Genomic DNA, 27316 nt, shown 5'->3' with positions numbered 1-27316 from the left:
TCAGAAAAGGCCATAATAAGACCAACTTATGTTAACAATGTAATTATGCCATGGCCAGACGTAAACAGCCATTCATTAAACAGAAAGAACGTTTTGGAAGAACAAAATAAAGACCCTGAGGTTCTTCAGCTCTGCAAGAGGGCTCAACCACAGGAGGAAGCAGACAAAGTGCCTGAATGCTATTTCCATCAGGACGGCATTTTAATGAGGAAGTGGAGGCCTCCTGATTCTACCCCAGAGGAGGAATGGAGAGTGGTATACCAAGTGGTGGTGCCTAAAGTTTATAGGCAAGAAATTATTGGTCTTGCCCATGACACCCCCTTGGCTGGACACTTAGGTATAAGGAAGACTTGCCTTAAGATCTTGCAGCATTTCTACTGGCCAAGACTTAGAAATGATGTTGCAGAATACTGCAAATCATGTCATATATGCCAGGTAAGCCTAATCAGAAAATACCACCAGCACCACTTCTGCCTATTCCAGCCTTTGACGAACCTTTCAGCAGAGTTCTAATTGACTGCGTTGGATCTTTACCAAAGACCAAAACTGGAAATGCGTATTTATTGACAATCATATGTACATCCACTCGCTTTCCTATGGCTATATCGCTAAGAAATATCAAGACACCTACTATTGTCAAAGCACTTATCAAATTTTTCACATTAGTAGGACTTCCTCAGTCTATACAGTCCGACCAGGGATCAAATTTCATGTCAGGTTTATTTCAGCAAGTCGTGTACCAGTTAGGGATTGCTCAGTATAGATCAAGTGCGTACCATCCAGAATCTCAAGGTGCCTTACAACGTTTTCATCAAACATCGAAGAACACGATTAGAACTTTTTGTCTTCAATTTGACAGAGACTGGGATGATGGAGTTCACTTTCTACTTTTTGCAGTCCGAGAGGCTGTTCAAGAATCCCTTGGATTTAGTCCCTTTGAGTTGGTATTTGGCCATACTGTAAGGGGACCGTTAAAATTGATTAAGGAAAAGTGGCTTACTGAACATACTGACTTGAATCTTTTAGACTATGTATCTAGATTTATAGAAAAATTGTATACTGCTTGTCAAATTGCTCAGAAAAACTTAAAAAATGTACAGAACAAGATGAACATTTGGTATGATAAAGATGCCAGGGATAGAGTTTTTGAGCCAGGTGATAAGGTACTTGTATTTTTGCCAGTCCCTGGACATCCTTTACAGGCTAAATATTGTGATCCTTATACAATAGAGAGTAAAATCAATGATTTGAATTATGTTGTTAAAACTCCAGGTCGGCGTAAGATAAAACAGAGTGTGTCATATTAATATGTTAAAACCATATTTTGAGCGTACTAATGAATTGGAGAGTAAACCAGTTGCCACTTTAGGCATGGTTAAATTTGAGAACAATCATGACAAACCAGATGTAATTGAACCACCTTTTAGTTCTAAAACTTTGGAAGAGACAGTTAGATTGAAAAAATCAGAAATTTTGTCAAATTTAAACTCAAAACTTGCACATCTGTCTTTTGATCGTAGAGAAGAAATAAAAATTTTGGTATTTTCTTTTAAAAATCTTTTTCCAGATGTGCCAAACAAAACCACTGCTGTTTGTCATGATGTTGATATAGGAGATGCTTCTCCAATTAGGCAACATCCTTACCGGCTCAATCCACTCAAACTTGAAGCTATGAGAAAAGAAATTAGATATATGCTTGACAATGATATTGAGCCGAGTAACAGTGAATGGAGCTCTCCTTGTATCCTTGTGTCAAAACCAGATAAAACCTTTCGTTTTGTGACTGATTTCAGAAAAGTAAATTCAGTCTCAAAATCTGATTCCTATCCGATTCCAAGGATAGACGATTGTATTGACAACATTGGTCAAGCAAAATTTGTGAGCAAATTTGATTTGTTGAAAGGTTATTGGCAAGTTCCATTGACACAGAGAGCTCGTGAAATATCAGCTTTTGTTACACCAGATGGCTTATTTCAATATACTGTAATGCCGTTTGGCATGAAAAGTGCACCAGCTACATTTCAAAGAATGATCAATAATGTTATAAAAGATCTAAACTGTTGTTATGCTTATATTGATGATCTAATTGTATGTAGTGATAGCTGGGAACAGCATTTAACACATTTGTATGATACTTTTGATAGATTGTCACAATCAAATTTGACTATTAATCTTGGTAAAAGTGAATTTTGTCAGGCCACTATTGATTATTTAGGGCATACAGTTGGCCAAGGTCAAGTGAAAAACCTATTATGGCTAAAGTAGAAGCCATTTCCAAATTTCCTCCTCCTACAAATAGAAAACAACTTATGAGATATTTAGGCATGATTGGATTTTACAGAAAATTTTGTTCGAATTTTGCTACTGTGGTTCAACCATTGACTCATCTTTTACGAAAAGATTCTAAATTTATCTGGAGTGAAAATTGTCAAAACGCTTTTGAAAATAGCAAATCACTTTTAATTAATAGTCCAGTTCTGATTACTCCAGACTTTGAAAAACAATTTAAACTTGCCGTTGATGCAAGCGATGTAGGAATTGGAGCTGTTTTATATCAAGAGACAGATGATAATGAGAAACCTATATCATATTTTTCCAAGAAATTAGATAACCATCAGAAAAATTATTCAAATATCGAAAAAGAGTGTTTTGCAATGTTGTCAGCACTTCGACATTTTGATGTATATTTGAATCCCACTGTATATCCTATTCTTGTTTGTACTGATCATAATCCTCTCACCTTCATACATAAAATGAGAAACAATAATGTGAAGAATCAGAGGTTGACTAGGTGGAGTTTATTGTTACAGGAATATGATGTAATTGTAAAACATATTAAGGGTAAAGATAATGTAATAGCAGATGCTTTATCTAGAGCTTATTAAAACACTTTGTATATACTATGTATTTTTGTTCATATTATTCATGATAAGTTTTTGTTACACTAACACTTCTTTTCAGGGGGGGGGGTGTTATGATATTGTAATTATTGTATTTGTTTATGTTGGCCTGATTTGTGTTGTGTGGCCTGATAGTTGTTTACAGAATAATCTTAGAACTGTGCAATTTAGAAATCACTGGAACAATTACAGAATGATTGGAACTTTCCAGAATGATCCTAATAAAAGATGCGTTATATAAACTTCTACATTTTACTAGAAACTTTTGTTGTAACTTTCTAGGATGTTCCATTATAGACTGTTCTAGAATCTTCCATGACAACTATGTATATACAGACACTAAAGTTAAACACTCACTCTTGGACTTAGACTTAGACATCGATAGACATTAATATTCATAGCATTTGGATTGACACTTTTATTCTACAAACAACATCATACTGGATTGTGACCTTAGTAGTGAACGTAATATTTAGATTGGATTCCGAAAGATTTCCGGATACAGATAAAGATAAAAGATTGGACTCATATTTTGACAGTTAAGTTGACAGTAATATTTGTGTTATACTTCTTGTAAACTTTTGTATAATAAATATTGTTAAATTTTATTATTGATTTGTGTCTTTTGTTGGCTACAATTTAAAGGTAATTTCTGGCCGTAACACTCTTCCATTGTTATATTATAAACATTTGAGAGAAGAAATAAAAAAGACATCTACAAAAAAAGTTTCTACTTCTATTTCATTTGGTGACTAAAATATATGATCTTTTTACCTGATTGGAGAAGCCCAAAATTTTTCTCTGCTTTCTAAATATTCTCTTTTAAGCGGTATGATTTTTTGATCCAAATTGAAGTCAAACGCAAAAACCTTAAAGTTTGTCTTATTAAAATCTGGAATATAGATATTGAAGTTATCACGATCAATTGTACCAACATCTGGAACTACGAGTGTTCGTGGATTCTTCTTTAGGTGGTCAATAAGAGGTTCCAACCAGACTACAAATACAATTTGTTTTTGTTATATTCTACTGTTACGCAGAGTACTTATTGTAAAAATCTTTAAAAAAAACACATAACATAATAAACATTTACAAACAGGATTGCAGAACAGATAAAAAATACTTTTTTTATCGAAGAGTTTCCTATGCAATGAATCATGTGACAAAATTACACGTGAAAACTGTTTAAAATAAATTTTCAAAACAGTATTTAGCAAAACAGTGTAAACCATTAACATTGTAAAGATACATCTGCTATTTAATCGTCAAATCAGAGGAATTATATATTGTTAAAATTTCTTTGGTTAGAGAAACGTTTTTGATGCTGTCATCTGTCATATCATAATGTCATCTAAACCTTTCAGAATGAATTCTGCTTAAAGAATATTTAATATAACCATGATCAAATGATAGGTAGATCGAAAATGTGTTGTTTCCATGGGAAAAAAGGTATAACAAAGAATACTGAACTCCAATGAAAATTCAAAAATGGAAAGTCCTTAAATAGTTATCAAAGGTACCAGGATTATAATTTGATACGCTATACGCGTGTTTCATCTACATACGATGCACCAGTGAGGTCAAATCAAAATAGTAATACAGACAAACAAGCAAAAAGTTGAAGAGCATTGAAGACCTTAATTCCAAAAAAGTTGTTCAAATACGGCTAAGGTAATCTATGCCTGGTATAAGAAAATCCTTATAGTTTTTCGAACAAGTCAAAGTTTTGTAAAGAGAAAACTGACAAAACCCAACGCTATCAATTATCGGATCAAGTGGGACAACGGAAAAGAACTGTTATATTCCTATGTACAGACATTTTCTGAAGGAAAATGGTTGGTTAAACCTGTTTTATAATAGGCTTTGAATTTTTGGAATAGTTTGCCTATATATTCCCCTTTACCATTAGAAGTGACTCTTTCCACGGAATTCGCCTTTTATTTTATTCATTTTAGGATTAAACACATTTTTAGAGAGGTTATTGATGCATACACTGGAGCGATTAACTCATAAATTGAATAAAAGTTACTTCTTTGTTACGTTTGTGAGTAAGAGCTACGGTTAACACATCAATAACCTTTAAAAAAAGTGTTTTATCTTTATAATTCTTAATGATGTTCGTTGGTCATGTTTTAGATTATTTGTCTGATTTTCGGATACCTCTGAGTTTATCCATTTCAATGCCTTAAACGAAATTGCCATGGACCCTCATTTTTCTTTTCATAAATCTTTCACATGTATTATTATAAGTCATCTGTTAAAGTCCGTTTTTTAAGTTTGTTTTTTTTTTTATAGTCTTTGAGTACTTAAACTTGTCAATAATGAAGCCATGAAAATTCAAGAGAGAACATTTTCCCGGTTAATTTTCAATGGTTAATATCTCGCACATTGACCTTTTTTTTTGGGGGGGGGCTCTTTTATTTCCTTTTATAATCCCCTATCAATATATACTAATGTTATGAACGCTTTTTATTTGAAACTGAGTAGCAAACCTCAAAAGTGAAAAATCTGCGATTTTTTATTTACATTTTTGTGTCATGACGATCATAATAACCATCAAATGCAAAATTAACAAATCATAATTAAGGAGTTGTCCTATATATAGACCTTCTTAAATCCATAAATGTTCGATAGATGTAACAGAATCTAAAATGAAATAGCACATACCTCAAAAACTTCATTTTATTTAGATTTTATCCCAATTAGAAGAATGCAAGTAACGAAATAGTATTTCCCTTGAAATTTGTCATTCTTATGCCATCGTCGTTTTTCCATGACGTAAATTGAAATAACCGTTTCACAAATGATATCGGTTATGTTCCTTATGTCGTAACTAAAATGCTCTTCCCTTTTCACGAATGTGACCTACCGTATTAGACTATTTACCGGATAGTAATAACATAAGCAACACGACTGATGCCACATGTGGAGAAGGATCTGCTTACCCTTCCGGAGCACTTGAGATCACCCCCAGTTTTTGGTTGGGTTCGTGTTGCTTAGTCTTTAGGTTTTTTTTTTGTTGTCTCTTCTGTATTAATATTTGTCTGTTTGTCTTTATCATTTTTAGCCATGACGTTGTCAGTTTATTTTCGATTTATGAGTTTGACTGTCCCTCTGGTATCTTTCGTTCCTCCTTTACTAATGTTGCAATCTATAAACTCTCATTTCATACAGGTACTGACTATTCACCGACGTTGTCAATCTACAAGTTTGGCTCTACCTCTGGTATCTTTTGTCCCTCTTTTTTGGCTAAATCATTCATTGAATTTTGAGGAATATTATTTAAATTTTAGTTTTATACATTTTCGAAGCTTTTGAGGCAATATAAAATTTTTGTTATAAATGCATTAGAATTGAAATAACTGTTATGTATTTACTTTTTAATTTCTAATTGTTACAAAACTTGGGATACCTGTTTACATGTGTATCGCACAGGCATATATCACTGTGAAGTTACGAATTTCAAAGTAGTATCGGAAACATGGTTTATCGAGAGAAAATCTGTAATTGACAAATCCAACTTAAGTATTCATGATAGGAAAATTATATTGAATTATCATAAAATAGTTTTTGTTGGTTTTGAACAAATTTATCTTTCTCAGTGAGTAAACTGTTCTATTCAGTTTCCTTCCTCTTCTTTTTAGGTATCCAATCCACCTTTTTAAAACATTGTTATCTTTAATATACTAATTTTTTTTTTTCATATTAATCCTAAAACAGGGAACTGGTTATTTTTTTTTTTTTTTTTTTTTGTTAGCATGTATGAAATGTATAAATTCGGATGCAAGCATATAACAAAATCTGATAATTTTGCCGTTGTATATTTCATTCAATTATGTATTTAACATCGGGAAAATAAGATATTGCAAATTGTACATTTGCTTTTCTCCTGTTGTTATTGAATATTATTATTTTCTCATTTCGAACTTTTATGTTGTCATTTTGTAACTGGAATTATTGAATTTCACTTTGGTACTCTACAATTTCTCATTGGAATGTTATCTTTAAAAAAACATAGGACTTCTATGCTGATATTTGTCATATAAAATATGTATTCGTTTTTATTTGTCTATGTCATGTATGTTGTCCAAAGAAATTAAACATGTTTAGCAATTGTGTTACCCCTTACAATGTCTGAAATGCCAATTCACGAATTCAAATGTCATCCACAGTGCTCCACAGTGTTCAAAGATAAAAAATGAATTAAATTAAAATCAAATTTTTAAAAGAGAGCTTTTATCTACCAGAGAATATTAGTCAAACTAATAAGTCGAAACAAATTGACAATGTGATGGCAAATTACGGAAACCGATTAGATGACAACTTGTACTATCATATGCTCCGGAGTGGTAAGTTAATCCTGCTCAATATGTTGCACTCATCGTGCTTATCATGCAGGTAGAAACCCGGTGATAAGTCTAATTCGGTAGACTATCTTCGTTTCGAAAATTGCTTGATTTTATCAACAATTGGAACATTTCTGACGTGACTTGTATAATAAGAATCTGCGTCAGTATATTTTTCGAAGGGATGATTTCAACTTTAAATTAGAATTCTGGTACTTTGATAACTATTTACACCATTTGATCGATGCCAAGGCTGGTGGACATTCCGTCCCCGAGGGTACCACCAGCCCAGTAGTCAGCACTTCATGGTTTTTAAATTTTTGGTCCTTACGGGTAGCAACATTCTCTTTCGTCTTATTCAGAGAGAGAGAGAGAGAGAGAGAGAGAGAGAGAGAGAGAGAGAGAGAGAGAGAGAGAGAGAGAGAATGCAACATGTTCATATATAAATACCATTTGCTACTTCATGATGAGAATCCATAACAACTATGATGTCAGTGTGTGATTGGTCAATCCCATGCTGCTTTGCTATCATTAGTCCTGTTGATTTTTTCCTTCGCAAAATACGTACTTTTCTGAGATAAGAAACATAAATGTCAAGTTTTCCTTTTAATGACTCTGAAATGGAAAATGTAGACCAATATGGAAAATGTAGACCAATATCCTTATCTTGAAATAAAACAATTTCAGATATAATATAAGTTCCTAAATCAAAAAGGTATGCCATTAAGATAAATCAATGTTTGGATTATAGGTACTCATGAACCTCTCCCAGAATCATCGCCAATTGGAATGGAGGTTCCCTCAAGAACAAGAAATAATTGTACTGGTAAATTAGTACAAAAGTATCAAAATCAGTCAATGAATACCTAGTGCAGTTTATTAATTAAAGAACTGGATATTTTACATACAAACACCTACAGCTTGAAGGACTACTCAATTATATATTCTGTACATAAAGAAAACAATTATTTTTATGAGAAGATAGCTCGAACCTTAGAGAATATGAATGATCTAAAGAGAACATGAAAGTTCAAAGTCTTCTGAATACAGTGACAAAGACATGACGATTGCAGTTGCTTGAACATAAATCCTTTCCATCAGTATACATGGTAAAATGGTTGTTTTTATACCTAACGCACAATTGTAAAGCGTTATCTAACAAGAACAGATCTATTTTTAATAAGAATTTTGAGTTAAAACAGTTTACTAGTACTTTGGAAGTCGAACAAAAAAGCATCGAGCATTTTAGTGAATGGATAGTTCTTGCACAGATCGGGATTATTGTCGTTCAAAATATTGAGGAACAATTGATTCACCAAGTACAAGAGAACTGAATTAGTATACTGTTAAACATGGTTATTGCTGCAGGAGATGCATTCACTTTTTACTCCCAATTTTAAATGTGATTTCTTGGGATACAGGAAATAGAAAATGCAACTGTTAAAAGTATCCTATTTGATTCCAAAATAAAATAAAAGTTGATCATTGACAGAAGGTTAAGCAATAAAACGTTAAATGCATTATCTAGATTATAATCATAAGATATGCAGCACTTACCAAAATTTCAAATAATAATTTTCAATGTGTCAGGCCCGGACATAATTTTATCTTGATGATCTTAACTTTATAGTTATCTGTGTTTTTATTGAGTTTTCTCTTGTTTTTTTGTTCATAACTTGATGTAAGTGATCTGTTTTGCCTACATCCACTTTCTTTGTAAGTAGTATTTTCTATTAAAAAAAAATTTATACTATACCATGCTTTATAACATGGCATAGTAATTTGTACCTAACCATCCTACGGTTCCATGGTACCATTCATATCATGGTATGTTGCTATTCGTACCATACCACGATACCATAACACATACCATACCACCGAACCATACCATGTTTTCCAGTTTGCCACATGAATACTACTGTCAACATTTTTATTCATTACTTGCTATGTTTCAGTTATATTTTATTGTATCTTATTGGTGTTATCTTTTAAAACAACACAGACAGGATCAGACTTATACTTTACTGTACAAAAATACAGTTGCTTCTAAAAAGACTTTTAGTTTTCTCGTTTGAATTGTTTTACATTGTCATTTCGGGGTCTTTTATAGCTGACTATGCGGTATTGGCTTTGCTCATTGTTGAAGGCCGTACGGTTACCTATAGTTGTTAATATCTGTGTCATTTTAGTCTCTGGTGGAGAGTTGTCTCATTGGCAATCATATCACATCTTCTTTTTTTTTTTACATATTTTAGAAATGCAAAGAAAACGTAAACAAGAAAGCCAACGGCTTGTTTCATAAACAAAACAATAGACTAAAACTAAATCAATCAAGTAGATAGCAATCGATCACATTTACTGAAGTACTGGCTATAAACGTAGAATGACACATGCAAAATATGGCCGTGTTTAACAAGTTTGTCCGTTAGTCAACGTATGTCGTCATTCGTCGGTTAAATCTATATAAATATCTAATTACCATCATCAGATCCATCATCAACCAAAATTATCTCGCTTAAAAGATGTGGCGGAGTTCTGTTCAAAATACTATGGATAGTTCGAAGAAGTACGCTCCAATATTCATTTCTGAAGGCAATGATAACACTTACTTTGTCGGACACGGTGTATGTCAGTTGTCTACATCTGTATGATAAGATAAAGAAAAACGTATGTTTTCGATATGAATTCATTACGTGGGGATGAATATAAATAAAATATAATTACCTTTACATTTTCTCGCATACATCAAGTATATTGGCTTTTTTATCTGATTTCGAGGATATATCATTTTTTTTAAGGAAAGTAATACCGTGTAAGTGCTTAATTCGCAGAGCCAACTTTTCGAATTAAAAAAATATATATATTACTAAACAAAATGATCTTGTTAGTATTTGATTTACGTAGGACTGCACTAGTGATTTTATAGAAATTTTTGACAAAACAGTGTCCATCAAACATAACTTACCAAAGATCGCAAATTCGTACAACTATTTATTTCGATCCATCATATCATTGACAATAATTTACAAGACTGGTGTCACTTTTACATCTATATATTACACTGTTGAGCCACATGCATTTTAGTCAATATGACTACAAAACATATGGATAGCTTTGCCTAATTTGGAAATAAACTAGATTTAAATTACACAACAATAACACCTCGTTTTTCATAGTCATCTTATCATAAGGAGTACTAGTAAATCATTATTACAGGATTTAATATTAAATGCAATAGTTACTTAACTGTTCGTGAAGAAGAATTCCTGGTGTTCTGTGTGGAGATATCAGATCACTGACAAATGCATTGAAACCATATTTTTTCTTTAGGTTTTTGTATAAAATTCTTTCCTCATATGATAACTGATCTGGATTGATAACTATTCCTGTGCCCTGATCGCCTTGTAGAATAAAAAAAAAAATCAGAAATGTAGTAGAAACCCAATGGTGTTGTTACATCTGTCTAATTGGAAAACGGGCTTTTCTGATAAAACTCTTATTACAACGATCTTTTCTTGAGATCGAAATTGTGTTGATATCGTATGAAATTGAGGATTACACAGGAAAGCTAGTAGTGTCGGTGACTGAATACAGCGAAGATTGGAACACATGAGTAAATTTGCTACCATAAATGTTCAAATCTAACAATTTATCAGATTTAAGACGAAAAGAATGTTATGTATGGTTTGAGATCTGTATAATTCAAGATCATAAGACGTAGAAAGTTTGTATTTGTGTGTGTAAATACGTAACTCGCAGTTTTTAAGCTAATATAAGCGTCGAAATAATTTTGTGTTAATAGAAAATAGAACAAAAGGATGTAGAATCATTAAAAAGTTGGTATACATTTATATGATTAGTTGTAATTTACAGGATAAGCCCACTCTTCCCGAGTACGTATACCTGCAATTACACTCGCTTTATCAATTGGAAAGGTCGGATGGATCAGCAATGCGTGGTCGTTTTTTCGTCGATTTATTGATTTGGATACCCCGTTGGTATCTCTACCCACTTTCTGTTCTTACCTGGTCCCATGGATATGTTGATTTTAAATCCCTGATCCTTTATCTCATGGATTGGCCAATATATATAAACTATAAAGATCAAAACGATCAATAAAACATAAAATGAAACCATGGCATACTTCATTACAAGTTTCATTGTGGACGAGAATAACTTTTTTCTTCTTCACAAATATATTTGTCAACACACAATCATAAAGGTATGCATTTACATTACCATCCGAAACTAATCATTTTAAGTCAGAACAAAATTATCTTGCCAATGGCTCTCTCATGTAAATGCTAAAATATGAAAAAAGAAAATTACATTATACATGTCAAAATATTTCCGTAGGAAGTTTTGAAACATGTGAAATATTTGTGCATAACAAGAGGCCCATACAAGTGTATTCATATCGTACGCATTTTCTATACATTTCCGATTAACTTCAGAACGATTGAACACAAGCTAATGTCACGTCGAAATGTCGTTTTGCAAATAAATCGTATTCATTTCGATTCGACATTTCTGCGTAGATAAATAGATAAAAAAAACTAGATCCAGTTCATGTTTGCAATACAACATGTACAATTAGTGTTGAATGCACTTTTGCAGCAGATAGAGGCATTTTGCTATTTAATGATGCTGAATATTGTTTTTTATATAAAAATTGTAATCCCTGAAAGAGTTTCTTACAATTTCATGTACATATAGGAAGCGACAATTTTTTTGGCATATTAACATGAAAAATTTACGTGAAGTTTCAAAGACGACATTTTCTTTTCAAAACAAATGCGTTCCACTTCATCAGCTTGAATTTGTAAAGTAAATGGAAATCTGGTGATAAAGATGCACACACAAACAATAAGTCTAACATAATGACTTATTAAGGGATTTAAAATCGATTTGTGTAGGTCAAATGTTGTGGCTACAATTACAATTTATTGAAAATTGACGAATTTATCTAATGTTCCTTGCCAATCCGAAATATTTTGACACATTTCAGCATTTCCTTTTAGATAAATATGGTTAATATAATACCACAAACACCTTTTCATATTCTATTTCCGTGTTTGTCTTGTCTGTAATTATAGTTATAACAAAACATCAAAGATTTTTCTTCATTTGGGAAATGATAGTTATTTCTGTTCTGAAACACATAGCTAATTTTGATCTGTAATGGTTTTGACTTCACTCTTTTGGACTTTGCTAATTTCTAGTTTTAGGTGTTACGCCATTATTAGGTCCTGATCAAAGTTTAGCCATCTTGATTCTTGATTCGATGTTTTTGATTGCGGGATGTTACCAGTAAATATGCTTGATTTTCATTAATAATAGTAACTGGTTGATTGCCTCACATGCGATATATCAGCCAATCTAAATTTAACAACATCCTCATACTTTCTTATCGTTACATATCATAAAAACTTCCTTCATTTAAAAAAATCGTTTATTTGGGGTTTGTTAATGGTTCTTGGAAAAGATGGAAGAAAAATACCAGAAGTACATTCAAACTCATAGTTTGAAATAAACTGACAACGCCAATGCTAAAAAAGAAAAAGACAAACAAACAAATAATAGTACACAATACACAACATAGAAAACTAAAGACTATGCAACAAAAACCGCATCAGCAGCTTGAGGTGATCTCAGGTGCTCCGGAAGGGTAAGCAGACCCTGCTTCACATGTGGCATACGTCGTTTATCTCTTGTTATTACAAATCGGGTAAATAATCTAATTCGGTAGGTCGCACTTGTGAAATCTTACAAACGGATATTCCATAATGGTCAACTAACTTGTCCTGGCGTCCGTAAAATTTAAGTGAGGAAGGAATAATTTTAACTTCACCATATTGAAACTCTTGGTGTAATAGCTCCCTTGTGAGCAGCAAGCTTTATCAAGGAAATCATTATACGAAAAACAAGCCCGGGAATATTGTATTAATCGAGAGATATATACTCCGTATGCAACATACAATGTAGAAATGGAAAGTGTACAATTCGGAACCTGAAATCATCTTTTTTTGTCTTAAAGTTTTGTTTTCAACCGACCCTTATTTTCAATTGCTAGATGTAAGTCAAGATATGATGGTACGACTACGACTAAACTATATCTGTTGTATCCCTTATCTCTTTTTCGATGGGATGGATGTGTTCAACATATTTTTACCAAATTTTGAAGTATCTAAAGAAAGAATTTGTACTTTACTTATAATTTAGATATAAACGTAACTCCTTATATGTTTGTTCTCAGTTGAAAGTAGTTAGCAATCTGGTATGTTTATAAAACCATAATTTTATTACTGCTTCAGAAGTTAGTTCAATGCCGTGAGCCTTACTGAAATCACACCCTTGCAACAAAGTCATCTCAATTTAGCTCCTCTCCTGAATATTGGAACATTGCTCCCTCTGGCTACCCAAACTAGAAAACGGCATATATGTTTTCATATCGTCTTCTTGGACGTTTTATATAATTGTTTTGTTCACATGTTTCTTGTCTACAATTAAGAGACTCTATTCACTATTTTGTATCTAAATAATTATTTTAAAATCTCTTTTGTTGTTTCAGTTGGATATCTCTTGTCAAAATATTTCCTACCCTGTAAACGTTGCAAAGTTGATCTTTTTAATTTAGTTTCGTTGAAACAAGGACGCTATTAATTAAAAATGCACCACAAAATGTTCTGCCATCTTTAAATAGTAAACCACGCGTACTGCAACTATACTCATATTATGAGCTTTGTCTTAAATTTACTACAAATATTTATATGTGAATAAATTCCTGGATGTCAAACTTGAATTTATTTTCTACTTGCAGTATACCTTTTTGGAACCAGCCAATTATCCTTAGACGTTTCCAGCTAGATTAGTGCAGTTCATAGGTAAAGGTGCCATACATGTAGGTCTCGATTAAACTGCAAACAGATTAACACGTTCTAAATGAAGTTTCTTTATTAGTTCAAACAGTTTAAATGTGAAAGATCGATAAAACCGTTTCACATAAGCAGAAAGAAAATAGGACGACCTTTTCGTAGATTATGGCATTTAAAAAGCATTTTTTTGTAATATTTTAATTTTTAAAGCCCCAAATGTTGATAGTTGAAATTTGCAATTTTAACGTCAAAATTTAACACGCAAAGATGAATATAGAAATTAACATATTGTACATGAAATATATCCTATTGTTATGACACTTTGTAAGCAGTGTTATAATTTATCAAGCTTTGGTCATACCAAGTTTTTTTTAAGATTGGTCAACGCTTTCTATGCTATTAGGTCCGAGACCACAATTGTTGTCCCTTGATTTTCGTTGTCCACGAATATAGTCCCTAGTGTTGACAGTGGGTTACTTGCCATTAATTTTTATACTCCTTCCAAATTTATTTCTCCATGTTTAATGCCTCGAATTGCAAGAAGGGGGTGAAATAACACTGTGAAAAAATTTGGGTCCAGAATTTTTAAGGAAAGTAGTGTTTTGGTCCAGCTGAAAAAGGTTACAAATTAGCACTTCGGAAGTTGTCAAAAGATTTCAAGACACCTTAAACATAAAATTGTCCATATTTTGAGTTAAAGCCGATGAAGTTTTTTATAATTTTGATATAATTTATCCCAAAAGTAGTACAATACATTCTAAAATTTTCATTGAGAAAGCGCGCGCAGGTGGGATTTTTTTTATTTTCATTTATGTTCTGAAAGAAATGCACTACGAAATAATTGTGGTCTTGGACCTAAGAGGTGAAATCTGTAAATATAGAATCTGTACTTTGGCAACTTTCCTAAATGATGTGATGGTGTCAATTTGTCAAATAGCATGAAACTAAAGGATTTAAACTTCTATTTTATAGATTTATAGAAATTCTGCAAAAATGTCAAATTTTGGCATTTTATGGTCAAAATAGGCATTTTATAGCTTTTTCAATATTGATACATAAGGCATCCTGACTTTCTATCTGACAGGTTTTCATGTGTCACTTTTTGTGTTGCTATGCCTTTATCTAGATCGTTTACTTGTTAATGAACTCTGAATCTTCAGAAAAGAAGATTATCTCAGACAATATGTGCAAATGTGTTGTATAAATGACCCTTGTCTAACGCCCTGTTTGGATGAAGTCAAAAGTGGGAAGCTTGGTACATAAAATTTGAAGTCCATAATAAAGACCTCACTAAATTTGTATCAAAAGCACTTTACAAAGTCTATTGTACCTGTTCCATTTCACATAATATCTTTATGTTCTTCTTTAGGATAGCAAGTGGTTTAAAAATAAGCCTTTTGAGACTAAAATTGCATGCTAGTTTTTCACTAAAAAGGCAAAAATCTTTGTATCAGACCATAATGTCTGCAAGAAAAGATAATTGCAAGAGTCTTTTTGTGCTCAGATTTGTTGTATCATGTCACATGAGTATAGAAATGATAAAAAAGACACAATTTTTTTTTTATTTCTTATAGCATCAATATGCATTTTTTAATGTAAATATGTGGCACGGCCTGAATTGACCCTAATTTTTTTACAGTCCTACTTGACGTAAGACCCTTTTAAACAACTATGATATGTTATTTGTAACTTTTCTTTCCATTTAAAGCACATTCAATACATATGTAAAGATTATTTATAAACAAAAAGCTTGACAAATTTGAAATTGCTGGAAAATATAACATCCTCATGTAAGCCGCCCCCCCCTTTTTTCATTAAAAAACCTCAATTTTTAGGCGCAGGCTCATATAAATTTTACTTTTGAATAATTATGAGTCTGATAAATCAAATGAGTACTGTATTGCTTTTAGTACATGATAAATTATATATTAAGGCATTTAAAAAGCATTTTTTTGCAATATTTTAATTTTTAAAGCCCCAAATGTTGATAGTTGAAATTTGCAATTTTAACGTCAAAATTTAACACGCAAAGATGAATATAGAAATTAACATATTGTACATGAAATATATCCTATTGTTATGACACTTTGTAAGCAGTGTTATAATTTATTAAGCTTTGGTCATACCAAGTTTTTTTTAAGATTTGTCAACTCTTTCTATGCTATTATTTCCGAGACCACAATTGTCGTCCCTTCATTTTCGTTGTCCACGAATATAGTCCCTAGTGTTGACAGTGGATTAATTGCCATTAATTTTTATACCCCTTCCAAATTTATTTCTCCATGTTTAATGCCTCAAATTGCAAGAAGGGGGGGGAGTGAAATAACACTGTAAAAATTTTTGGGTCCAGAATTTTTAAGGAAAGTAGTGATTTGGTCCAGCTGAAAAAGGTTAAAAATTAGAAACTTCAGAAGCTGTCAAAAGATTTCAAGACACCCTAAACATGAAATTGTCCATATTTTGAGTTAGAGCCAATGAAGTTTTCTATAATTTTGATATAATTTGTCCCAAAAGTAGTACAATACACTGTAAAAATTTCATTGAGAAAGCGCAGGTAAGATTTTTTTTATTTTCATTTATGTTCTAAAAAAAAATGCACTACGAAATAATTGTGGTCTTGGACCTATACAAAGACAAATATGAATCTTTTATAGGTAAAAACCTATTTGAAAAAAAAATCGTTTCATAACAAACTATTTCTCTGTTAAATTCACATAAAGTCATTGTGTAAGGTTCATGCAACAGAAGCAGACGGATGTATTTGAAAACTTAGACGTGACAAAAAGGTAAGCTTTGGACTATGTAGAACACTCCGAAAATTAAAATCTAAAGATTTTGCATTTACATTTTTTTTTTTCTTTCAATTTTTAGTTTTAAATATTCATAACTAGCAGAGATTAACGTTTTGTAAATTGCATTTTTACACGTTTCTTATGCAAAAGATGGGCGAAAGATACTAGAGTGACATTTAAAATTATTGATCGAATTTACATGTTCTAATGAAAAAGACAAACAGACAAATAATAGTACACATGACACAATGTATAAAACTAGTGTCTGCGAACACGAACCTCACCAAAAACTGGGAGTGATCTGGAATGGTAAACAGGACTGGTCCTTCTCTACATGTGGCACCCGTCGTGTTGCCAATGTTATTACAAACCCGTTAAATAGTCTTATTCGGTAGGTCATGACAGTCATGAAAACAATCAAAGATGAACATAAAACATCAGGCTTCTGCATTTATATTTTTTTTAATCGTGTGTTAAACCAGAGCAAAGTAATACTACAATGATGTATACTCACGTCTAAATCAATTACCTAAATCAACTTCATAAGCTTAGGTACGCAAATACCAATGACTGATAATTAAACAATGTTAGTTTGGTTCTACCAGCTGACAAACTCATATTCTGATGAATTATTTTAATATTTGTACAATCATTATATTTCGAAAGTATCATAAACATTATATACGTGATATATGTTAAATGAAACTTTTTGATTTCAAATAGTTGTCAGGGATTAAAGATTATATCAGCTGTAACTATAACACTCATAAAATGATAATTTTATACATTAGTCCAAGTCAGTTGATAATTAAGTGATTCCAGGTTGTTTATACCTGAAGTATCAATGAGTATTATTACCAATGTTATTTCAACTGATCGGGCGGAGCTTACGTTTTAATTTGCATTAGGACAGTCTATTTGAAGATGTGTGTGATAAGGATGATTGCCGTTATTATTATTGTTGATTTCTAATCACCTATCAGTGTCATCAAAGTAATTTACAAAAGAATCACTGGACACTTCATTGATGAGTTTATCCTAAAACACCTATCTATAGATGGACTGGTTTATGATGAGCGAACCGGTTAAGCCCCGCCCAGTCAAGTGAAATAAATCGAGTAATATCAGCTTTTTAAGAAAATGTATGTCATCTTGTATACGTTTGTATACAGATATCTTATATTTATGTCATTTTGCACTTTGATGATTTGCTAATTAATCTGTGTTTTGTTTATATTAAAATGGTCTGTTTGCATAGAAATATCTTATTAAAGTAATTTTTGTCAGATGTGTAACAAATTGTCTAAGTAAGAGAAACATGAAGATGTTTGTGACATTATGAAATTTTGGTAGTTATCCAATCATTGATATTTGACAAATATCATCGACAAAATATAATTGTATTTATCATATACTTCATGCCTAATACAGTGTTTTTCGCATTTGTGTAACGACCGGAAGAAAACAAGCCGTATGTGCACACCCGGTTTGATAACCCCGTATCATCCCAATTACGTCACTACCCGGGCTAATATTGCAGTATCTGTCCGGACAGAAAATCCATATCAGCTTCTGCTGTTTTCTTTATTTTCGGAAGTATTTGATAAAGAGATAACTACATGGCCGTTTCCATATCGGTCAGTGTATCAAACCTCGTCTCATATCAGCACATCCACTACGTCTCGGGCTGATATTGGGGTCTCGGTGTGATACACGGATCGATATGTGAAAAGGCCATGCATTAATCTCTATATATATAAACAACGTAATTTTTGGTACTAGGCTTAATTTTTGATACGCCAGACGCGCGTTTCATCTACACAAGACTTTTCAGTGACGCTCAGATGAAAATAGTTTGAAAGCTGAACAAGTATAAAGATGAAGAGCATTGAGGACCCAAAATTTTAAAAAGTTGTTCCAAATAAAATTCACCTTATTAACTTCATTTATCAGTTCTAAATTCTATGACACATCATTTTAAACTGTCTTCTGTGACAAACATGGCATTACGATCGGACTTGAAGCGTAAGATACAAGTTTTGTGACTAGAACCTTGTAAGTAAACATATTCCGTTTCAAATATTGTGTTTTATACTAAAACTTAGATGTATGCTCGAATAAATGCCGTTCGATTGTTCTAGATGACGAGGCAAGTAGATAACACTTGATGACCAAATTTAAGGTTTATCATTGTCTGTTTGGTGTTTGACTTATAAGGTATAAGAAGATGTGGTATGAGTGACAATGAGACAACTCTTCATCCAATTCACAATTTATAAAAGTAAGCTAGTATAGGTCAAAGTATGGTCCTTAACACGGAGCCTTGGATCTCATAGAACAGCAAGCTCTAAAGAGCCCCCAAAATATAACTAATGTAAAACCATTCAAATGGAAAAACCAACGGTCTAATCTATATAAAAAAAAACGAGAAACGAGAAACATTTATGAACCAAATCAACAAATGACTACTACTGAACATCAGATTCCTGACTTACGACAGGTGCTAACAATTACAGCGGATTTAAACGTTTTAATGATACCTTTATGTGACACAGTAGTGTAACATCACAACTTAGAAAGACACACTGTACAATATCAATTGAAAAGGCTAAACTCAATCAAAGACATATGAACACAACATACACTGAACTAATAAATTCGATCTATGATACAATGTAAATACAAAATCCATAAAAATTTTGAGTAACAGTATTATACCCTTGTGAAATATTAAACAATCTCAGAAAAACAACAATAACTTTGAACAAAAATCCCCTGTTTAGAATAGTATTATACACACGTAAATGCAAAATAATTGTGTTGTTAGCTAGGTATGCAGTTGAAATGGAGAAAGGAAATATTTTAACAAAATAAATAATTTTGATGTTCATAGCACGAAGAAGTGAAATTTCTAGTAGTACCAAATACTTCTCAAACCTGGTACACAAATGCATATCCACCAGATATAATCTTGAATACGTAAACACTAAATAAAAAAAAAACATTACAAATAGTCTCCTATAGTTGCAAAATTCTGTGTCATTTTGGTCTTTTCTTGAGAGTTGTCTCACTGGCAATCATACCACTTCTTGTTTTTTTTTCATATCAATAGGACAAATTAACAAGAAGTACGATTTGAGAGTACTTGCTGTTACTAGCATCTAGTTAAATTCCAAAAACTCCAAAAAGCATGCATCAGAGACTAAAATCAACTAAAATACATCATAGGGATTTCGTATTTTAGTGCCATTGGTGGTCAAAGAAGACATGACTAGTAGAATGCCCAAAAACATGTATCGACAGGCAGTATAATACATCTTGTTTGAAAAGAATACACAGAAAGTTATTCTTTAATTTGCAGATGACAAAATCGATATTAGCGCCAGTGTGAACTATATTCAAGTTACCAATTACAACATTGGTAGGACAACAAGTTCAGAGACAAATTTTTGAAAGCCAAATATATATTCAAAAGAACTGAAACAATTGAAGAGCTATATGACCAAAAATAACCCAATAAAATCTCCAAAATGCATCTTAGGCCAACTTTGCATGAATGAGTTGAAACTTTAGTTTCTTTATAATTTCAAAATATATAAACGGACATTTTTTGAAAGGATTGTCATGTCAGTACCGAAGTACACGCGATCCTAAAATTGCGCTTATTACATTTAACACATGTGACGTTATTTCTTGTATGCTTTCTTATATTAAACAGATGTTTAAAGCCGACTTGTTTGTGTTTAAATGTAGAGGAAATCAGAACAATTCACCAATATAGTACCATTATACTTTTATGTACAAATCAAGAAATAGATTTAGTCATTTATATCGTTATAATTTCAATAATTTTGCGTTTGGGGCTAAAATAGTATGAACAACAACGAAATTGATCAAAACATGTGGTGCAACAACTGGAAATTGCAAATATAGCCCATTCTAAAACTGACTAATATGACTGTTCAATCTGGAAAAAAATAATTTTTCATTGTCTATATGTATGTAATCTTGAAAAATCTCTGGAGTGAAAGCAATGTTTAACGTATAGATCATTTGCAAAGATGTATAAATGTATATTCACATAAACGTGCAAAGGAGTAGGTCCTGTAACGGCCGATTTTGGCCTCAAATTTCAGGTTCATCTAACGAAAGATTTTGAACACTTTGTAAACACCTAAGTGTCTATTTTAGTTGATTCAATTAGTTTATGCGAAAAATTTTAACTGATGTAGTCATTAAAAACGTTCCGTTTCAAGCTTAAATATGAAAAATTTATCAAATAAGCCAAAAATATAACTTTTTCAGATGGTTTTTGTTATAAAGGAAAGTGGCCGCATCCGTGTTCATCCTCAACCTTTATATATATATATATATATATATATATATATAATATGTAATGTAGTATCATCAAATACAACTTACACATTTCAATATCAAGAATGAAAACGAATGCGGCCACTTTCATTTAAGACGAAAACCGTCTAAAATTTAACTAAAATGCTAAAATTGTGAAGATTTCAGTAAATTAGCATGACTTTTAAGGGACGACATCAAAAGTTCAATGTAGGATAAAAAACTTAATTCACATAGTTTTTTCACTGACCCCCCCCCCCCCCCCCTCTTAACTTAATTTGGGAAAAATTGATTTACCAATAGGGATATATGTAAAAATCGATTTTAGATATACAAAACTTGCAGAATTTTAACCCCCCACCCCCAAACTATTTGATTTAAGTTTTTTATCCTACATCGATCTTTTGATGTCGTCCCTAAATGATGCTAGTACCCCATATATGTGCATTGTATTGTCAAAACAGCCCATTTTTATGTAGCAGAAGCATTCTACTTTCCAATAAATAACTAAAAGTTTATATTTTAACAATTTTGTAAAACTGCTTTATTTTGGGGCCAAAGAAGGGTCTTACTGGACCTACTCCTTTCAAACATATGAGCACGGTTTAAATTAGATTTTTCATTTGATTAATTGTAATTGTATACGTATTTTTATTGCATTGTACATACATGATAAATATTTTATGTTAATAAACTGATAATAATTAAATCGGGTTGAAACGAGTTGAATCTGGACTATTTCATAGATGAACATATGTGGTATGAGTGCCAATGAGACACCAATTTGTAATAGTAAACCAATTTAAGTCAATGTACGTGTTCAAATATACTACATTTTACTACATATACTATTTGCTCTCATAATATACTACGATGACCTATAGTTGTTGATTTCTGTGACAGTTGGTCTCTTGTGAAAATTTGTCGCATTGGCAATCATACCCCATCTTCTTTTTTATACGCAACTTGAACTATGCAAGTTACTGGCAGTTTAACAAGTCTCACTCTCAGTTTAATAGTGTATACTAGTGATAGGGACATGGCTTTTTAGTTTAGAAGAACTTATCAAAGTCAATCAATTTAAAACACCGCAAATGAATCAATTTGGCAGGGTGGAAAAGTATAAGAAAAAGATTGAAATAAAATGAAATAAGCTAATCTATTTTTGTCAAGCATGATTAATAATATTTGATCTGTTTTCGATAGTATTAATCCAATTTTGCAGGACCATCTTAATTCTGTTCAATACAGAAATTTCGAATATTCTGTTTGAAATCCTAGGGGTTATAGGAACAGCGAGCGTGACGTTACTATAATGACGGGTATTCCGTCCTGCTGTACAAGTTGCACTCCTTTTGTATCCTTGTCCATGTACGGGTAATTTATTTGACAGCTGTTTTTTATGTTAATTAACATTAATATATGCACGTCTGGCGTAAATAAAAAAATCCTGGTATCTATGATGAGTTTATTTATATGAATATTCTACATGCTCTAAAAAAAGAACAGTTGCAAACCAAAGACGATTTTTACAACGTTTTTTACCCACATTGTATGCATTTACCAGTTTAGGCTATTAACGCATTGGATGTTTATGTAAATGTGATAATCGATCTTGTCATTTATCCATCGACCCTATCTAGTAAAAAGTGCATTCAGTTCAAAGATGGTTTATAGCTATACATATTTTTTTCTAAAAGAAGATACAGAAAGTTTGTTATGATTGCCGTTGGCTAACTATGTTTTCAAGGTATGAGGTGAATTATGTTATGCACCAATTTGTCTTAAGGCAATATAATGTATGCTATCATTTTTTTTTAATCAAATCTGTATAGTATACACTCCGTAGATTACTATTCTAAAATATATAAATAAGTAACTTAAATTTGTATTCTATAAAAAAAAAATAAAAAAAACATTATTTCAAAAATTACGTTATTAATTTCATATCGAATACCCCCATATCCAGACTTAATAGGTACTTTGTGTATTGTTTGAATGGCAATAGTAATAAATAGGGATTCTTTTCCGCAAATACGACTTTTAGCAAATTTTATATTTTGCGTCCTAAACTATTTTCTTCTGTGTTCCGCAAATTGTTTTCAATAGTATAACTGGGTTTTTTGTTGGCAATATTCCATTTCCAAAATGTTTGCTACTTTTTCAGGCTTGGCCAAAAGATTCATTAATTAGTCCAAGTTAAACATGTTTAATCTAGGTAACTGTTATGCAGTTAATGTGTTGAAAATATGAAAATAAAGTCCAATTCACAGTTTGTTCATTACTTAAGATACGATATCGATAGAATAGAATATGTATCGCCTTTATCGCCACCTTGTGAACAACATAGCCATTTGGTCAACGAGGACTTTTGTATGCACATGAGACCCAAAGATTTCTGTAAGCTGATGCTAAAATTTAGCATGAATGTTTAACCTATAGTTTTAGAGATCACTTGATGTTTTGCAGTAAACTCTTATAACGTCATTTTTTATAAATTAACTGTTTGCAAAAGTATGAATTATTCGAAACACTAAGGATTTACTTACCCAATGCATAAATATCCTTAGCCGTTATTGGCACAACTTTTTGGAATTTTGGGTCATCATTGCTCTTTAACTTTGTATTTGTTTGGCTTTCTAACTATTTGGATCTGAGCGTCAGTGATGGGTTTTCTGTAGACCAAAACGCGCGTTTGGCGTATTAAAAATTATGAGCCTGGTACCTTTGATAACTATTAACGTACAATAGGTGGTAAATGTTGATTTCAAAATAACAGTATAAAAATCGAAAAATTGAAAAAAAATATATATATTGCAGGAATGATAACTCCTAAGATTAGTGCATGTATTTGTCTAAAATAATCAGGATAAAAAGAATTAGTCGTGCTGATCCTTTTTTCATTCACATATGTGACCCAATATTAGGTCATGTGAGACACTTTTGTGACAATTTATAAACAAAACAGGCGTCTGTAGTAGAGTTAATCTATTATAACCGCATGTTTGTTGAACCTCTGCACGAATCTCTTCATTTGTCCTAACGAAACTATAAACAAACACCATACAGATTTAGAGCTGTTGTAACTTGCGAACTAATGTGCTCCTCTTTTTCGTTTTTTTTTTTCTTTATATCATTAGAATACTGCTAGTGTACAAACTACTTCTTTGTGAAAATGAAATACAAAAGGCGACGTTGTGTACATTGTTCACTAATATCTTCATTTGTTCTATTCCAGATTGAAGCATTTTGACTACTATCTGAGGTTTTGTAATTCCATCATATTTTTTTATACCTAGATTTGTCACTTAAAATCTATTTTCCTCAACTGAACATCGGTAAATTGCTCTCGGCTTAATTTACATTCATTTATTCTTTAGTTGTATAATATAGCATTCTAATGCAATTCGTTTGTTAAGATAATTTTCATTGGACGTTGACAAATATTTTGAAGGGTTAGATTCCACGTTCTACCCGTCCGTAACTGCGAAAGCCAACATTTTGAATTTCGATTTTTCTTTGGGTGTGTAATTTCTCAAAAGATAAGGAAGAAAGTCACATTTTGAGAATCAAAATCTTCTTTTTGTTAATATTGAAACCATTCTGAAGCGTACGAAAAGTACAAATAAAGGCAACACTAGTAAACCGCTGTTCAAAATTCATAAATCGATAGAGTAAAAACAAATCCGGGTTACAAACCAAAACTGAGGGAAACGTATCAAATATAAGAGAACTACGACACAAAAGAGACACAACACCGAAACGTAACACATACAGAAACGAACAATAATGTAAGAATGGCCATTTTTCTGACTTGGAACAGGACATTTTATGACAATATTGTGGGTTGAACCCGGTTTTGTGGCATACCAAACCTCCCGCTTTAATGACAGTGTTTATTATAACATTAAAATGACGACATTACACGACAGGGTTACAATAAATAAACAGATACATGGGAGAAAATATAGGACAAAGAAACAAACGAATAATAGCCATCAAAAGGTAAGAGGTTAAAAAATGTATACGCCAGACGAGCACTACGTCCACATAAAACTATGCTCAGATGTAAAACGTTTAAAAGCCATAACAACTACAAAGTTGAAGATCGCCGAGTACCAAAAGTTACAAAAAGTTGCGAGGCCAGGGTTATCCGCCTGGGACAAAAACATCATTATTATCAAGAATAATACATAGTTTTGCAAACAGTTAATTTTATAAAATGACTATATGATAGATATACATGATTAAACTAAAGTGGTGACTAGCTATAGAATAAAAACGAATACATTACAAAATCACAGCCCTGTAAGCCATAGTCAATGCAACGCCCAAAGTGACGTCACATTTAAATTTCTAAAACGTGCATGTTCCGAAAATTAAGAAAGAATTTAGATGAAAGTCAAGATTAGATTTGTATGACTTATCTAACTTATATTAATAAAAGTGAAAATTATAATACTTATTAATATTTAATTGTAGTAGTAATTAGATAATTAATTGTATTATCTAGCTTTGTGGGTGTTTCTTCTGATCAAACTTCACCAAATATACAGTATAAATTCTGTTGATCCAAAATTAAATCTACCAAATGAACTGGATGAGTAGTTATCCCCAACACAACACAATAATACAAAAGAACAACATACGATTTACAACTACAAACGTTAAGACATTTGACAAAAGCCGATGACAACAACGAACACAACATCAAAACCCCAAAAAATAATTTGGGATAGAAAAGTGCCAAGTCTTAAAGCAATACGAACTCACACTCAGCAAAACTGTCACAATCGGGAATAAGTCACGTTCGGTAATAAAAAGATCAGACGATGTAATGACAAACCACAATCTAACAAGTCGTAAAAAATGTTCATAGTTAGTTTGGACAAAGATACATCGTATGGATCAACCTATTCGTGATGTGTCCGTAAAATTTAGGGAGTGTCATTTTTAATCTGTCCTCCTCATAACTTTGTTGGAGCAGTTTCTGCGTTAGGAGCACACTCCTGTATATGAAGCCCGTATAGTGTGAACATGCACGTGAATAACGTATTTATTGAGATATGTAAACACCATACGAAGGGGCAGAGGGTATGTTACTGCTGAGAAATGGGAAATTGATAATTGGGAAGTTAAAATCGTCCCGTTTATCATAGATTTTTGTGTGAAGTCGTCCATCTGTGTCAATATTGAGGAAAAGATCAAGGTATGAAGCAGTTCTTCTAGTATCAGTAGTATCCTTAATTTCAAGTTCGCTGGGATATATGAGATGCAAGTATTGGTTGGAATATGGGTTATTCAGTGATAAGACATCATCAATATATCGGAAAGTGAAATTAAAGAATTTCGCAAGGTGCTTTTTCTGTTTGTCTTTTAGAAGGGTTTGAATGAATTCTGCTTCATACGAGTACAAATATAAATCGACTAGTAGGGGTGCACAATTAGTACCAATTGTAATACCGATTTTCTGTTGAAATATGAATCCTCCAAACTCAACAAATATATTGCCGATCAAAAAGTCCAGCATTTTGATAATATCATCTTCAGTATATTTTCTGGTAGATTCAGTGTGGTTCTTCACAAAATATGAATTATTGTAACCAAAAACAAGAAGTTTGTATCTACGATTCCCATTTTTATAGAAATAGCTCTGCTTAATGAGATGGAGGAGTCGATCTTTCAACTGAGCATGGGGAAAAGAAGTGTAAAGGGTCGAAAAATCAAAAGTCTTTATGTTGCTGCAAAATTGCAAAGATTGTGATCGACGATTAAGCAGTAGATCTTTCGAATTTTTTAGAATACGTCTAGCGTTTATGTTTTTCATCCATAGTATAAACATGACATCTCATATTTAAGACGCTAAAGACGATGTTCGCAGACTCTTCAATTTATGACATTTTTTAGCCAAAATTTTTATAAAATGGAATTTATTTTAATATGTGGCTTTACAATAGAGATAACTGTATTGTATTTTAATAAGCTTGGTCTTCGTAAAACTTTATTTTACTGTCGCAAAAAGTCCAAGCTTAAAATACAATTCAGTTATC

The sequence above is a fragment of the Mytilus galloprovincialis genome, chromosome 6, assembly GCF_965363235.1.
Source record: "Mytilus galloprovincialis chromosome 6, xbMytGall1.hap1.1, whole genome shotgun sequence".
Lineage (NCBI taxonomy): Eukaryota > Metazoa > Mollusca > Bivalvia > Mytilida > Mytilidae > Mytilus > Mytilus galloprovincialis.
This window is presented reverse-complemented; position numbering follows the sequence as displayed.